This window comes from Bos javanicus, chromosome 3, assembly GCF_032452875.1.
Source record: "Bos javanicus breed banteng chromosome 3, ARS-OSU_banteng_1.0, whole genome shotgun sequence".
NCBI lineage: Eukaryota > Metazoa > Chordata > Mammalia > Artiodactyla > Bovidae > Bos > Bos javanicus.
The window spans coordinates 95,308,244-95,324,718 of record NC_083870.1 but is presented as its reverse complement, the minus strand read 5'-3'; the positions used below and the strand labels follow the sequence as shown (position 1 = coordinate 95,324,718).

The 16,475-nt window shown below is 40.8% G+C and overlaps 1 long non-coding RNA gene across 1 annotated transcript in view; it reads right to left on the bottom strand.

The window, feature by feature from the left end:
* LOC133244609 (uncharacterized) overlaps positions 1 to 13,558 on the bottom strand; it is a 32,203-nt gene extending 18,645 nt beyond the window's left edge. Inside the window, exon 1 of the long non-coding RNA XR_009735452.1 lies at positions 13,351 to 13,558. This is a non-coding gene — a long non-coding RNA (uncharacterized LOC133244609). The remainder of the gene's footprint in view (positions 1 to 13,350) is intronic.
* Positions 13,559 to 16,475: the final 2,917 nt, after the last annotated feature.

The following is a 16,475-nucleotide window of genomic DNA, read 5'->3' as shown; positions in this document are numbered from 1 at the left end:
AGTCCAAGGGACTCTCAAGAGTCTTCTCCAACACCACAGTTCAAAAGCATCAATTCTTCAGCACTCAGTCTTCTTTATAATCCAACTCTCACATCCATGCATGACTACTGGAAAAGCCATAGCTTTGACTAGATGGACCTTTGTCAGCAAGGTGATGTCTCTGCTTTTTAATATGCTGTCTAGGTTGGTCATAACTTTTCTTCCAAGCAGTAAGCATCTTTTAATTTCATGGCTGCAATCACCATCTGCAGTGATTTTGAAGCCCAAAAAATAAGGTTTGCCACCGTTTCCATTGTTTCCCCATCTATTTGCCATGAAGTGATGGGACCAGATGCCATGATCTTCGTTTTCTGAATGTTGAGTTTTAAGCCAACTTTTTCACTCTCCTCTTTCACTTTCAAGAGCCTCTCTAGTTCTTCTTCACTTTCTGCCATAAGGGTGGTGTCATCTGCATATCTGAGGTTATTGATATTTCTCCTGGCAATCTTGAATCCAGCTTGTGCTTCATCCAGCCTAGTGTTTCTGCATATAAGTTAAATGAGCAGGGTGGCAATATACAGCCTTGACGTATTCCTTTCCTGATTTGGAACCAGTCTGTTGTTCCATGTCCAGTTCTAATTGTTGCTTCCTGACTTGCATACAGATTTCTCAGGAGGCAGGTAAGGTGGTCTAGTATTCTCATCTCTTAAAGAGTTTTCCATAGTTTGTTGTGATCCACACAGCCAAAGGCTTTGGAGTAGTCAATAAAGCAAAAGTAGATGTTTTTCTGAAACTCTTGCTTTTTCAGTGATCCAACAAATGTTGGCAATTTGATCTCTGGTTCCTCTGCCTTTTCTAAAACCAGCTTGAACATCTGGAAGTTCATGGTTCACATATTGTTGAAGCCTGGCTTGGAGAATTTTGAGCATTACTTTGCTAGCGTGTGATATGAGTGCAATTGCGTGGTAGTTTGAACATTCTTTGGCATTGCCTTTCTTTGGGATTGGAATGAAAACTGACCTTTTCGAGTCCTGTGGCCACTGCTGAGTTTTCCAAATTTGCTGGCATATGGAGTACAGCACTTTAACAACATCATCTTTTAGGATTTAAAATAGCTTAACTGGAATTCCATCACCTCCACTAGCTTTGTTCGTAGTGGTGCTTTCTAAGGCCCACTTGACTTCGCATTCCAGAATGAAGGTGAGTGATCCCACCATCATGGTTATCTGGGTCATGAAGATCTTTTTTGTATAATTCTTCTATGTTTTCTTGCCACCTCTTCTTAATATCTTCTGCTTCTGTTAGGTCCATACCATTTCTGTCCTTTATTGTGCTCATCTTTGCATGAAATGTTCCCTTGGTATTATAAGTATGTTCCCTTCGTATTATATTATTCCCTTGGTTCCCTTGTTCCCTTGATAATATATGTACAACATCATATTCATGATGTCATACAGCAGAAACTAACATAACACTGCAAAGCAATTACATTCCAATAAAAAAGTGGGGGATCATAGGATGACCACTGTTTAGCATGTACAAAAATTGAAAAAGAATGAAGGGCTCCAGGACTTATGTCTTCAGGAAAATAAATGGAACAGATAAATTATCTGATATACTTGATAATGTAGAAACTAATGGTACAGAGAACTAAACAAATGAAAAAACTATTAATATCTCCAGTGAGGAAAGTATGTACAAGACAGGAAATATAGTACACTTAGCTTAGCAGTAGGACTTCCCTGGTGGCTCAGACGGTAAAGCATCTGCCTACAATGCAGGAGACCTGGCGTCAATCCCTGAGTTGGGAAGATCTCCTGGAGAAGGAAATAGCAACCCACTCCAGTATTCTTGCCTGGAAAATCCCATGGACAGAGGAGCCTAGTAGGCTATAGTCCATGGGGTCACAAAGAGTCAGACACGACTGAGCGACTTCACTTTCACTTAGCTTAGCAGTAGCCAATACTTACAATAATTCAAAAACTGAATTTTGATTTAGTCAAAAGTTATATATTAACTATATAAGGGAGAGGAAAATAGACGTCTAGGGTGATAGAAGAGATGAATACTCATCTTCCACAATAGGGTTTTGAAAGAAAATGCCTAAAGCTGATAAATCAAAAAGAATCAGTATAAGTTGAATTTCCTAAAGTTTTTTTTTTTTTTTTATCATGTGTTTATGTGCTGACTGCAAGTTACTTAACAAATATTTACCTATGTGTCTGGTGTCTTGCTGGGCACTGAAGATAAATAAATAAGCAGAATAAAAGCTTTACCCTTAAAGAAATAGCTCAGAGCACAGGTGAGGGAAAAGATAAATATCCAAGTAGCTATTAAATAGATGAAAAGTGCTATAATAGAGAAATATGGCGGGCATTATGGGAGAAGAAAGGAGGGCATTGCTAGCTTTGCCTTGGGAGAGGTGTACCTGAGCTGCTTCACAGAGGAGGAAAAGGGAAGGGAGAGCTTTTCAGGCAAATGGAATTGATGTGAAAAGAGTTGGAGGTGCCAGCAAATTTCCTTTGTCATGTCTGTTAATGCTAGAAGGTAGGATGTGTAGAATCTGAACTTCCTCAATTTTGTTCAGTTTTATTTGGGTCAGGTCAAGTTTAGGGGCATTCTGTGGACATTTTCAAATCTCAGAAAGGTACCTGCTATTAAAATCCAGCTGATGCCCTGTCTTTAAGGTAGAAAGAAAGCACATAGCTATAGATGGCACAGTGTCATAAATAGGAAGGCCAGGAAAACAATAAAGTGTTCAAAGTTTTTTGGTACATATATCCTCTTACAGTCTCTGTGTCCAATTTGCCCTGTGTGCAAGACCACTGAATTGTAAGCAGAGTTTCTGACTTTCCAAATATGCTTTCATCCAAGCCTCTCCAAGCAAAACTGGCAACATTTAATCATCTTTCAAAATATTATGCCTGTTGGTAAATAGACATTAGCTATGAGAATAAGCACTAGTCCACATGTTCCTTGGTTCCCTTTTCTCCATCCTCACTATAATCATCCTAGTTCAGGTGTTGATATCAGACATGGCACCTGATTCCTGACTCCCTTTTCTTTGCCTCCAGCCTCTTCCATTCAGTCCATTTCTCCTTGACACCAGATTAACTCTTTCTGAAACACAGACCTAATCATGGCATTCCTTTGATTTAAAAAAAGAACAAGAAAGAAAAGCAATTCTAATGCCTCCCCATAGCCTACAAGATCAAGTCCAGACTCTTCTGTCTAGCTTTCAGGCCTCCTATTACCTGGCCACAAACTACATTTCCAGCACCCTCTTCTATCATTCTTCTTTCATCATCTCCCTCTACTTCCTACCACACAAACACACACACATGCACAATGTTCATTCTCTAAATTTCCCTAAACTTCTCTGAAGTCCTATTCTTAGAACATGGTGAACTTTCATGCCATCAAATATCAGCATGTGTTTTTCTCTCTTAAATGTCCTTTGGCATAGGAATCTTCTTATCTTAAGGCCTAGTTCAAATGTCTCTACTTATGGTTAACAGCATGATGTCTGATTCACCAGGATCTAACCCAGGATTACTAAATGTGTGACTTGAACAAGTTACCTAAGCTCTCTTTGCTTTAGAAATAAAAGTGGAAAATAATAGTACCTGCTTCACAGGGTGAGATATAAATAGCACATGTAAAACACCTAGAACAATGGCAGGTACATAGTTTGAGCTCAATGAACATTCAGTTCAGTTCAGTTCAGTTCAGTCGCTCAGTCATGTCCAACTCTTTGAGACCCCATGAATCACAGCATGCCAGGCCTCCCTGTCCATCACCATCTCCCAGAGTTCACTCAAACTCACGTCCATCGAGTCAGTGATGCCATCCAGCCATCTCATCCTCTGTCGTCCCCTTTTCCTCCTGCCCCCAATCCCTCCCAGCATCAGTCTTTTCCAATGAGTCAACTCTTCACATGAGGTGGCCAAAGTACTGGACTTTCAGCTTTAGCATCATTCCTTCCAAAGAACACCCAGGACTGATCTTTAGAATGGACTGGTTGGATCTCCTTGTAGTCCAAGGGACTCTCAAGAGTCTTCTCCAACACCATAGTTCAAAAGCATCAATTCTTTGGCGCTCAGCTTTCTTCACAGTCCAACTCTCACATCCATACATGACCACTGGAAAAACCATAGCCTTGACTAGACGGACCTTTGTTGACAAAGTGATGCAGATGCTGATTACAGCCATGAAATTAAAAGACGCTTACTCCTTGGAAGGAAAGTTATGACCAACCTAGATGGCATATTAAAAAGCAGAGACATTACTTTGCCAACAAAGGTCCATCTAGTCAATGAATGTTAGCTCCAGTTTAAATAATAATAAATGAATAATTAATCAACAAAATTAAATGTCCTCTTTTCTAAGAAACTTTATTCATTTATCCAAGGAAAACTGATCATTTCTTCAATTTCCCCCAAGGAAAATTAATCATAAGCAATTCATATTGCCTGTGACATTTACTTTCACATCTCTTCTACTTTATACAATATCAGTCATATAGAATATATTCAAAATGATTTTTTAAAAAGTAATATTAACTTCTGAAGTTTTTAAAAATATTGTTTCAAAGCTGTTAGGTATGGATTCATAACCTGGATCAGCCACCTACTACTAATGTGATCTTGTGTGTGTGCTCAGTCGCTTCAGTTGTGTCCAACTCTTTATGACCCTATGGACTGTAGCCCACCAGGCTCCTCTGTCCATGGGATTCTCCAGGCAAGAATATAGGAGTGGGTTGCCATGCTCTCCTCCAGGGGATCTTCCTGACCCAGGGACTGAACTCACATCTCCTGCATTGCAGGTGGGTTCTTTACCCACTGAGCCACTTTGGAAGCCCAATGTGATCTTGGGCAAGTGACAAAACCTCAGTTTCTATGTGTATAAAAGGAAGAAAAACATCATTTATCTGACAGAGGATTCAATGTTAATTTTCCTTCAGAGGTTTCCCAGGGTCTGTAGACAAAGCATAAAACTTTCAGCTAGGTACACAAGTCTCTCCAGTATCTGGCCTTTGTCTACCTTTCCAGCTTTATCTGCCACACTCTTCCTTGTACTTGCTACTTCAATGATTCTAAAATGCTTGCATTTCAGGTTTGTCCAGGTTTTTGCATTTTGGTACATGCTGTTCATTCTGCCTGAAGTGTCCTTCCCTTCCCTTCTGCTTACCTAGTTCTTCATCTTTCAAAACTCATTGAAATAATTATTGAATACCTAACAATATATGTTCTGTGTTCCTCTGGTCATTCTACAGATGTCTAAATGCCATTTGGTGTAGTACAACTGCATCCAAACTGAAAATCAGAGCTATTGAGACTCTTAGAGTTCACCTAACCTAACCCAACACTGCCCAAGCTGAAGAAGTAGTACTAGAGAGAAGAGACTGACTCAAGGTCATGGAGATCTCAGTTATTTACTGCTGTGTAACAGTAATTATCCCAGAGTTCAGCAGCCTAGATAACAACCATTTTATTATTTCTCATAATTTTGTGAGTCAGGAATCCAGTCAGAGCTAAGATAGTTGCTTTTTCTTCTCCACATGGAATCAAGTGAGATGACTCAGTGATATTCTTTAGGCTTCACTCAATGCCTTGAACCTTGGCTTCATTTGGCCCCCACTTACCTTCCAGAAAAGGCTTCCCTGGTAGATTAGCTGGAAAGAATCTGCCTGCAATGCAGAAGACCCCGGTTCAATTCCTGGGTCAGGAAGATCCCCTGGAGAGGAAAGAGGCTACCCACTCCAGTATTCTTGAGCTTCTTTGGTGGCTCAGCTGGTAAAGAATTTGCCTGCATTGCAGTAGACCTGGGTTCAATCCCTGGGTTGGGAAGATCCCCTGAAGAAGGGAAAGGCTATGCACTCCAGTATTCTGGCCTGGAGAATTCCATGGGGTTACAAAGAGTCAGACATTCACTTTCACTTTCCCTTTCAGATAGTTTCAATGTGATCTCTTTGCTAGAATACATGCTAAGTCACTTCAGTTGTGTCTGACTCTTTGAGACCCCTATGGCCCGATGGTCTCCTCTGTCCAGGGGCTTCTCTAGCCTGGAGTGGGTTGACTTTTCCTTCTCCAGGGGATCTTCCCTACCCAGGGATTGAAACAGAGTCTCCTGCGGCTCCTGCATTACAGGCAGATTCTTTACCACTGAGCCACCAGGGAAGCCCAAATAATAAAGGCATCTCATACATGCTAAGTCAGTTCAGTCAAGAGTACATGGAATGTTAGGGCTCAAAGAGAACATGTTCCCAGAAGACAGGAAGTGGGAATTACCAGTCAGGAAGTGGGAATTACCAGTCTCTTAAGACCTGGGCTTGGAAACTAGCACAGTGTCACTTCCGAAGTATCTTCTTGGTCAAAACAATCATAGAGCCCATCTAGATTCCAGGGGAGGACACACAGACCCTGTCTGTCACTGGGAGGAGGATCAAAGAATTTACAGCCATCTTTAATCTGTTACCATCTGCCCTCTGGCCACAAATTATTTACATTCTTCCCACAGCACAATACATTCACCTCCTCAAAGGACCTGCCCCTCCAAACTCAGCCGTTTATAGCGTCAGACACAGGGTCAACGTCCATGATCTCATCATCTGAATAAGTTCCAGGCAAGGATGAATATCCTCAGATGTAGTTCCTAGGGTGCAGTTTCTTTAGCATTGTTCTTTTCCATTGAAGATCTCTGAAACGAAAAAGTTACCTTCCCCATATACACCCAACTATTGATTACAATGGTGAGCAGGCATAAAGTAACTGCTGTAGACAGTCTGTTCAAAAGAGGGTGGTGGTTTTGGTGGTAGAAGGAATAGAAGTACAAAGCAGTCACTGGTGCTTAGAAATTCTGAAATCTAGCCAAACATTTGATGCCAGTTCTTTAATTAAGGCCTACTTCTTCTCCCTGGGAATGAGTCTCTGTGACTTTTGGTTCTGCCCTCTGAGTCACCCTTCTTTTTCCACAAGAAATAGCCCATTTTTATAGTTGAATAGTTTTTTCAGCCTGCTCTCTGCCTATAGTAAACTGGGAGTCCAAAGACCTCTTTTCATTTCATACTGTCTCTGTCAGTTTCAGGCCAAGCTAACGTAATCCTTTTAAAATTTGGGGGATTTCCTGTGTATCGAATTATACTCTACTCCATTATCCAAAACACACACACACAAATCTTTCAGATAGTATTTCTCGACCTTGGTCCCCCTGTGAACCTGCTGTGGAATGACACCCTTAAGACTCTTAGAAACCCTACTGTTTAACACAGAGTATCCATAAGGCACAGCATTGAGATCCTCAGAAAAAATTTGTTTCCACTAAGAATAACTTTGAAAGCATCTATGAGACACTGCCTTAAATCTTTCTGACCTACATTGTTGGTGAGAATGTAAATTGGTGCAGCCATATGGAAAACAGTATTGAGTTTCCTCAAAAAAAATAAGAATAGAACTATAATATGATCCAGCTAGTCTACTTCTGGGTATATATCCAAAGAATGTGATAACAGTAATTAGAAAAGATATACATACTCCTATGTTCACCATAGCATTATATACAAGAGCTAAGATATGGAAACAAGGTAAGTGCCCATCAACAGATGAATGGGTAAAGAAGATGTGGTGTGTGTGTGTATACATACACACAGACACACACACACACACAGATGCATGCACACAGAAAAATACTACTCAGCCAGAAGAAGACAAAACCTGCCATTTGCCATAACATGGGTGAATCTTGAGGGTATTAGGCCAAGTGAAATAAGTTAGAGAAAGACAAATACTTTACGATTTCATTCATATGTGGAGTATAACAAAATAAAACTAAACAAAAACAAACACATAGGTACAGAGAACAAAGCAGTGGTTTCCAGAGAGGAAGGGGGTGGGAGGGTGAAATGAGTAAAAGGGATCAACTGTACGGTGCTAAATGGAAACTAAACTTTTGATAAGCATGCTGTAGTGCATATAGAAGTTGAAATATAATGTTGTGCACATGACTGTTATAAACCGATGTTACCTCAACTAAAACATATCTTTCTGAAGTCTTAACAAAAGATCTTACAGTTGCATCTTTGACTTGTTTTTACCTGGTGATGTCATTTTGTCGGCAACACCTTAGATTTGATCTGTACCATGAGGCCATTCTTTACCTTTGAGACTCTTGTGCTGCTTGGAAATACTATCCTGGGTCCTTCTTTAGTTTACTTCTCTCTTCTAATATTTAATTATAAATAGCTACAAGACGCCAGTTGACACTTTGGACTTTCTGTCTATAAACTCCCCAACTAGATCCTCAAGTTCATTAGGTACCTTTCTATTTTCCACGTTGCCATAGGTAACCTTGTTTTCAAAACTTCCTCTGGCTTCCAATAACAATTTCTTGACTGTTCTGAAAGTGATCTCCAACACCTCCTCCAGATCTTTCTAGCTTTCACTAACAGACTCCTCAAGGTCCTTCAAGTCCCTACCCATTTCCCAGTCTCGAAATTAATGTCACATATTTGAGGTTTGGGTTACAGAAGAGCCCAATTACCAGTTATCAACTTCTGTTGTGGTTACCAGTTGTTCCCTAACAAACTGTCTCAAACCTTAGTAACTTAAAAAAAAAAAATGTCATTTTCTCTCTCAATTTTGTGTGTCAATATTTGAGGTAAGGCTTGAATAACCAGTTCTCAGCCCCATGTGAAATGAACTGGGGTCAGCTGATGGTATTCAGCTGGCAGTTGAGCTGATCTGAAGGATCCAAGATAGCTTCACTCACATGACTGAGACATTAGCAAGGCTAGACTTATCCTTCTCTTAAAGGCCTTCTTTTTGTCCCTCTCTTGAAGGCTGGGCTCATTCAGGTCCTTCTCTTCTGCATGTAGTCTCAAAGCCTGTTCATGAAGTATGTACAGAAGGGTTGTCAAACATCTTATATGACACCCAAGAAATTCAAGAATCAGTGATCCAAGAAAAAGGAAGTGGAAGCTTCCAGTTTTTTAGTCCTGAGTTTGGAAACTGTCAATTTTTGCCATATTTTATTTATTAGCTATAGAAAGGCAATGCCAAAGAATGCTCAAACTACTGCAAAATTGCGCTCATCTCACACGCTAGTAAAGTAATGCTCAAAATTCTCAAAGCCGGCAATACGTGAACCATGAACTTCCAGGTGTTCAAGCTGGTTTTAGGAAAGGCAGAGGAACCAGAGATCAAATTGCCAACATCCGTTGGATCATAGAAAAACAAGAGAGTTCCAGAAAAACATCTATTTCTGCTTTACTGACTATGTCAAAGCCTCTGACTGTGTGGATCACAACAAACTGTGGAAAATTCTTAAAGAGATGGGAATACCAGACCACCTGACCTGCCTTTTGAGAAATCTGTGTGCCGGTCAGGGAGCAACAGTTAGAACTGGACATGGAACAACAGACTGGTTCCAAATCAGGAAAGGAGTACGTCAAGGCTGTATATTGTCACCCTGCTTATTTAACTTCCATGAAGAGTACATAATGAGAAATGCTGGGCTGGATGAAGCACAGGCTGGAATCAAGATTGCCAGGAGAAATATCAACAACTTCAGATATGCAGATGACACCACCCTTATGGCAGAAAGTGAAGAAGAAGCCTCTTGATGAAAGTGAAAGAAAAGAGTGAAAAAATCAGCTTAAAACTCAACATTCAGAAAACTAAGATAATGGCGTCCAGTCCCATCACTTCATGGAAAATAGATGGGGAAACAGAGGCAGACTTTATTTTGGGGGGCTCCCAAATCACTGCAGATGGTGACTGCAGCCATGAAATTAAGACGCTTATTCCTTGAAAAAAAAGTTATGACCAACCTAGACAGCATATTAAAAAGCAGAGACAATACTTTGTCAACAAAGGTCCATCTAGTCAAGGCTATGGTTTTTCCAGTAGTCATGTATGGATGTGAGAGTTGGACTACAAAGAAAGCTGAGAGCCAAAGAATTGATACTTTTAGACTGTGGCATTGGAGAAGACTCTTGAGAGTCCCTTGGACTACAAGGAGATCCAACCAGTCCATCCTAAAGGAGATCAGTCCTGGGTGTTCATTGGAAGGACTGATGCTGAAGCTGAAACTCCAATAGTTTGGTCACCTGATGCAAAGAGTTGACTCATTGGAAAAGACCCTGATGCTGGGAAAGATCGAGGGCAGAAGGAGAAGGGGACGACAGAGGATGAGATGGTTGGATGGCATCACCGACTCAATGGACATGGTTTTGGGTAGACTCCATCAGTTGGTGATGGACAGGGAGGCCTGGCGTGCTGCACTTCGTTGGGTCGCAAAGAGTTGGACACAACTGAGCGAATGAACTGAAGTGAACTAACATGGGAAGTTCATCTTTCAGTGTCCTCTCTTTTTGCATTTTCATACTGTTCATGGGGTTCTCAAGGCAAGAATATATACCCATTAGAATGCAGAGTTCCAAAGAACAGCAAGGAGAGATGAGAAAGCCTTCCTCAGTGATCAATGCAAAAAAATAGAGGAAAACAACAGAAGAAAATCAGAGATACCAAGGGAACATTTCATGCAAAGATGGGCTCGATAAAGGACAGAAATGGTACAGACCTAACAGAAGCAGAAGGTATTAAGAAGAAGTGGCAAGAATACACAGAAGAACTGTACAAAAAAGATCTTCATGACCCAGATAATCACAATGTTGTGATCACTCACCTAGAGCCAGACATCCTGGAATGTGAAGTCAAATGGGTGTTAGGAAGCATCACTATGAACAAAGCTAGTAGAGGTGATGGAATTCCAGTTAAGCTATTTTAAATCCTAAAAGATGATGCAGTGAAAGTGCTGAACTCCATACACCAGCAAATTTGGAAAACTCAGCAGTGGCCACAGGACTGGAAAAGGTCAGTTTTCATTCCAATCCCAAAGAAAGGCAATGCCAAAGAATGTTCAAACTACCACACAATTGCACTCATATCACAAGCTAGCAAAGTAATGCTCAAAATTCTCCAAGCCAGGATTCAACAGTACGTGAGCTGTGAACTTCCAGATGTTCAAGCTGGTTTTAGAAAGGCAGAGGAACCAGAGATCAAATTGCCAACATCCGTTGGATCATAGAAAAAGCAAGAGAGTTCTAGAAAAACATCTACTTCCACTTCACTGATTATGCTAAAACCTTTGACTGTGTGGATTGGAACAAACTGTGGATAATTTCTGAAAGAGATGGGAATGCTAGACCACCTTCCTGCCTCCTGAGAAATCTGTGTGCCGGTCAGGGAGCAACAGTTAGAACTGGACATGGAACAACAGACTGGTTCCAAATCAGGAAAGGAGTACGTCAAGGCTGTATATTGTCACCCTGCTTATTTAACTTCCATGAAGAGTACATAATGAGAAATGCTGGGCTGGATGAAGCACAGGCTGGAATCAAGATTGCCAGGAGAAATATCAACAACTTCAGATATGCAGATGACACCACCCTTATGGCAGAAAGTGAAGAAGAAGCCTCTTGATGAAAGTGAAAGAAAAGAGTGAAAAAATCAGCTTAAAACTCAACATTCAGAAAACTAAGATAATGGCGTCCAGTCCCATCACTTCATGGCAAATAGATGAGGAAACAGTGGAAACAGTGGCAGACTTTATTTTGGGGGCTCCCAAATCACTGCAGATGGTGATTGCAGCCTTAAAATTAAAAGATGCTTGCTTCTTGGAAGAAAAGCTATGCCCAACCCAGACAGCATACTAAAAAGCAAAGATATTACTTTACCGACAAAGGTCCATCTAGTCAAAGCTATGGTTTTTACAGTATTCATGTATGGATGTGAGAGTTGGACTATAAAGAAGTCTGAGTGCCAAAGAACTGATGCTTTTGAACTGTGGTATTGGAGAAGACTCTTGAGAGTCCCTTGGACTGCAGGGAGTCCAACCAGTCCATCCTAAAGGAAATCAGTCCTGAATGTTCATTGGAAGGACTGATGCTGAAACTAAAGCTCCAATAATTTGGTCACCTGATGCAAAGAACTGACTCGTTGGAAAAGACCCTGATGATGGGAAAGATTGAAGGCAGGAGGAGAAGGGGATGACAGAGGATGAGGTAGTTGGATGGCATCACCGACTCGAGGGACATGAGTTTGAGTAAGCTACGCGAGTTGGTGATGGACAGTGAAGCCTGGCTTGCTGCAGTCCGTGGGATCACAAAGAGTCAGACATGACTGAGTGCCTGAACTGAATTTCTTTTTTTAATTACTTTGCCCAGGTATTTTATTTTTTAATTAATTTAATTGGAGGATACTTTACAATATCGTGATGGTTGTTGCCATACATCAACATGAATCAGTCACAGGTATGCTTGTGTTCCCCTTATCCTGAACCCCCCTCCCTCCTCCCTTTCCACCCTATCCCTCTGGGTTATCCCAGAGCACTGGCTTAGGGTGCGCTGCTTTATGCATCAAACTTGCACTAGTCATCTGTTTTACATCTGGTAATGTATATGTTTCAATGGTATTCTCTCAGATCATCCCACCCTCGCCTTCTCCCAGTGAACCCAAAAGTTGTTCTTTACATCTATGTCTCCTTTCCTGCCCTGCATGTAGGATCGTTGGTACCATCTTTCTAAATTCCATATATATGCATTAATACAGGATTTGTCTTTCTCTTTCTGACTTACTTCACTCTGTATAATAGGTTCCAGGTTCATCCACCTCATTAGATCTGACTCATGCATTCCTTTTTATTAGAACTGAGTTTTAAAAGCTAAAGAGAATTTCCTAAGAAGACAAGACAGTGAAAGACTTTCTAGGTATGGGCTTGGAAGAGGTGGGGTGAGAGAACATGGAATGTTTGGGGAATTATGAGGGGTTCACATGATTGAGGTGGAAAATGTGAGTAGTAGAAACCTTAAATTATTTTAATGTTTTTTCCTGAGGTAGTCAGAAAGGTATAGGGAGAAAGGGATCGGAGACTTCATTTCAACCTAATGTTTTTCCTATGATTCTAAGAGTTGTGACTCCAAAGCTTTTCTTTGTTTCTATTTAAAACCCTGCCACCCCATTTCTTCATAAAATCACAGCAATAGGATTAGAGGAAGATAAGACTATTTAATGTTCTTTATTTACATCCAGTAGCATTTAAACTTCTGTCTTCCAATAAGAGTGCAAGTCTGGGTAATGGACTGTGTGTCATAAATGTTATTTATGCCTCTTCATATGATTATCTGAAGACTACATATTAAGTCCAACCTTAATCCTTACTGGAATAGAGATTGATATGGTTCAACGAAGAGGTTATTTTACTTGGCATCAGACTCCAACATGCTAAGTCAAAGACCTATTCCAATACCCATCCCCTGCAATGCCTATGTGAAAATTAGAAAAAAGTACATCCTCTGGGTACATACAAACCTACATTAGGTTTCAGTGGCTTGGAGAGTAGAGCAGGGTCTGAATTTCAGCTGCCATTTGTTTCCTGCCTCAGGCACCTTTGTGACATGAACAAAATGTGTGACTCTATGTTCTGGCCCCGCCTGGTTATTGGTGTTCTATTGTTAAATTCAGAACACAGCCTCTGGACACAGACCAGGGAAGTTAGTTTCTGTCCCCTTCTCCCCACATCTTTTAATTATAATATTTTGTGATTTACTGTTCAAACACTAAGCAAATCTTCCTCCTTCTGTCTTTATTTTTCTGTCTGAAAGCTCCAGAGACTGTTCCTTCCTATGTGGAATACAGAGCTCCATTTGTCAGGAATAAGTTTGGCAAGCATAATACTCTATCCATACTTTTCATCTGACTCAGGAAAATGATGGGTTTTTTTAAGATTTTTTTTTTTTCAGTGCATAAATCGTTTTGAAACACTAATCCCAGAAATAAAAAGAAAGAGGGAGAGAAAACGTTGCCGACAACCCTGTCTCCTATCGTAATAACTGTTCTCATTTCTCCATATAACCTTGGTGACATTGTCTCCAAGTTCCTAAATTCCAAACTCTGTCCTCATGTGTGTCATTTTTTCATTGTTTTAATGAAAGAATACATTTCATCTTATTTTCTGTACTTTTTACTGAATAGTATTCAGATCAGATCAGATCAGTCGCTCAGTTGTGTCCAACTCTTTGCGACCCCTTGAACCGCAGCACGCCAGGCCTCCCTGTCCATCACCAACTCCCGGAGTTCACCCAGACTCACGTCCATCGAGTCAGTGATGCCATCCAGCCATCTCATCCTCTGTCATCCCCTTCTCCTCCTGCCCCCAATCCCTCCCAGCATCAAAGTCTTTTCCAATGAATCAACTCTTTGCATGAGGTGGCCAAAGTACTGGAGTTTCAGCTTTAGCATCATTCCTTCCAAAGAAATCCCAGGGCTGATCTCCTTCAGAATGGACTGGTTGGATCTCCTTGTAGTCCAAGGGACTCTCAAGAGTCTTCTCCAACACCACAGTTCAAAAGCATCAATTCTTTGTCACTCAGCCTTCTTCACAGTCCAACTCTCACATCCATACTTGACCACAGGAAAAACCATAGCCTTGACTAGACGAACCTTTGTTGGCAAAGTAATGTCTCTGCTTTTGAATATGCTATCTAGGTTGGTCATAACTTTCCTTCCAAGGAGTAAGCGTCTTTTAATTTCATGGCTGCAGTCACCATCTGCAGTGATTTTGGAGACCAGAAAAATAAAGTCTGCCACTGTTTCCACTGTTTCCCCATCTATTTCCCATGAAGTGGTGGGACCGGATGCCATGATCTTCGTTTTCTGAATGTTTAGCTTTAAGCCAACTTTTTCACTCTCCACTTTCACTTTCATCAAGAGGCTTTTGAGTTCCTCTTCACTTTCTGCCATAAGGGTGGTGTCATCTGCATATCTGAGGTTATTGAGATTTCTCCTGGCAATCTTGATTCCAGCTTGTGTTTCTTCCAGTCCAGCGTTTCTCATGATGTACTCTGCATATAAGTTAAATAAACAGGGTGACAATATACAGCCTTGATGAACTCCTTTTCCTATTTGGAACCAGTCTGTTGTTCCATGTCCAGTTCTAACTGTTGCTTCCTGACCTGCACGCAAATTTCTCAAGAGGCAGATCAGGTGGTCTGGTATTCCCATCTCTTTCAGAATTTTCCACAGTTTATTGTGATCCACACAGTCAAAGGCTTTGGCATAGTCAATAAAGCAGAAATAGATGTTTTTCTGGAACTCTCTTGCTTTTTCTATTGGCCCCCCCAAATTTCATGTTTCATTCATGCATATATCCAACAAATTTTACACAGTTCTTATAACTTGCCAGGCTCTATTTTAGATGACAAGGATTCAGTAACTAATATGCCAAAATCTTTATCCTGTGGATTTAATTCTAGTTAAAGAGACATACAACCAACAATGCATATATAGCGAAATGTCAGGTGCTATAAAGCAAATTAAAGCAAGGCAAAGGAATAGAGAACAATGTTGTAGGGAGTGACCATTTTAGAAAATGCCTCTTGCAGTAGATACACAATTACTTAATACTGATATCAAATTCAAACATTTAGATCATTGTTTCTGAGATTGCCTATCAGTGACATACATATTTATTTTTTTATTAAAAGTTTCCTTTAGCATAAAACTCTGAAAGAGGACTACTAGCAGTTTTAGCTCCTGGTTTTTCCTAAAGATTATAATCACCACAATTCACATGTCAGAGGGCAAAATGTTAGCAAGAGAGAACTCTAGGAAGATGGCAAAGTAGAAAGCACCCAGGATTCTATCTCCCCACCTGCCAACAACTGCACTAGCAGAATCTGCCTCATGTAACTATTTGCAACTCTGGAACCTATTGAAGACTTGCTGGCAACTTCCAGTGGAAGACTTGTTTCTGATCACAGAGGTACAGACAAAGAGGCAGGCAGTTGCTGTACCGCCCACCCTGTCGCCAGCGCCTACCCAGACAGCAAAATTCCAGGGGATTTAAAGGGCTCCCACTACTATTCTCCCTCTCTTTTTCTCTGATGGAACTGAAGAGAGCAATAGAAGGTTCGACTCTGGGATTTATTTCGGGGTTTGAAATTTTCTCGAGTCGGCCATAAGGGAAAAAGAAACAAGCCACAACAATATCTGAACCCTTGAAAAGATCCCGAGAGAAAGGGGGAAGGGAAAACAACAGCCACCAGCCCAACCACCTGTGTCTTCTGCCCCTTCCCACCTATCCCGCCCACCCTACCAGCCCACACTGCCTGGTACTTGAAATCTGTGGCTAGAGGACCATTACCACATAACTTCAAAAATAATTACCCAACTTTCCTTCCGAAACCCACCCAAATTCACTCATTCAGCACTTACTTTTTTGAATCCACTCAGAACTTTTTTTCTATGAGCCCCCTCCCTAAATGGAGTTGGGGAGGGGTGAATGCATGCTGAGTTGGCCTTTATTTTTTTTAAGAGACTTTTTGATCCAATGAGGCCCCCCCAAATAACTGAACTTTGGGTTCTGATTGGTTGTTTTATTTATTTTTTCCCTCCAAAAGTTTAACCTCCTCCCCACCTGAGCCTGATAAAACCTTGATC